This window comes from Nematolebias whitei, chromosome 12 (genome assembly GCF_014905685.2).
Source record: "Nematolebias whitei isolate Nwh7 chromosome 12, NemWhi1, whole genome shotgun sequence".
In the NCBI taxonomy this organism is placed as follows: Eukaryota; Metazoa; Chordata; class Actinopteri; order Cyprinodontiformes; family Rivulidae; genus Nematolebias; species Nematolebias whitei.
In genome coordinates this window covers 1,804,211-1,805,298 of record NC_056509.1, presented here as the reverse complement: position 1 = coordinate 1,805,298, position 1,088 = coordinate 1,804,211, and positions in this window count along the sequence as shown.

Below are 1,088 nucleotides of genomic sequence, written 5' to 3'. Positions count from 1 at the left end.
CAATCATGGGTAAGACTGCCGACCTGACTGCTGTCCAGAAGGCCATCATTGACACCCTCAAGCAAGAGGGTAAGACACAGAAAGAAATTGCTGAACGAATAGGCTGTTCCCAGAGTGCTGTATCAAGGCACCTCAGTGGGAAGTCTGTGGGAAGGGAAAAGTGTGGCAGAAAACGCTGCACAACGAGAAGAGGTGACCGGACCCTGAGGAGGATTGTGGAGAAGGGACGATTCCAGACCTTGGGGGACCTGCGGAAGCAGTGGACTGAGTCTGGAGTAGAAACATCCAGAGCCACCGTGCACAGGCGTGTGCAGGAAATGGGCTACAGGTGCTGCATTCCCCAGGTCAAGCCACTTTTGAACCAGAAACAGCAGCAGAATCGCCTGACCTGGGCTACAGAGAAGCAGCACTGGACTGTTGCTCAGTGGTCCAAAGTACTTTTTTCGGATGTAAGCAAATTTTGCATGTCATTCAGAAATCAAGGTGCCACAGTCTGGAGGAAGACTGGGGAGAAGGAAATGCCAAAATGCCAGAAGTCCAGTGTGAAGCACCCACAGTCAGTGATGGTCTGGGGTGCCATGTCAGCTGCTGGTGTTGGTCCACTGTGTTTTATCAAGGGCAGGGTCAATGCAGCTAGCTATCAAGAGATTTTGGAGCACTTCATGCTTCCATCTGCTGAAAAGCTTTATGGAGATGAAGATTTCATTTTTCAGCAGGACCTAGCACCTGCTCACAGTGCCAAAACCACTGGTAACTGGTTTACTGACCATGGTATTACTGTGCTCAATTGGCCTGCCAACTCTCCTGACCTGAACCCCATAGAGAACCTGTGGGATATTGTGAAGAGAAAGTTGAGAGACGCAAGACCCAACACTCTGGATGAGCTTAAGGCCGCTATCAAAGCATCCTGGGCCTCCATAACACCTCAGCAGTGCCACAGGCTGATTGCCTCCATGCCACGCCGCATTGAAGCAGTCATTCATGCAAAAGGATTCCCGACCAAGTATTGAGTGTTGACATGATTATTTGAAGGTTGGCGTTTTTTGTATTAAAAACACTTGTCTTTCATTGGTGGGATGAAATATGCT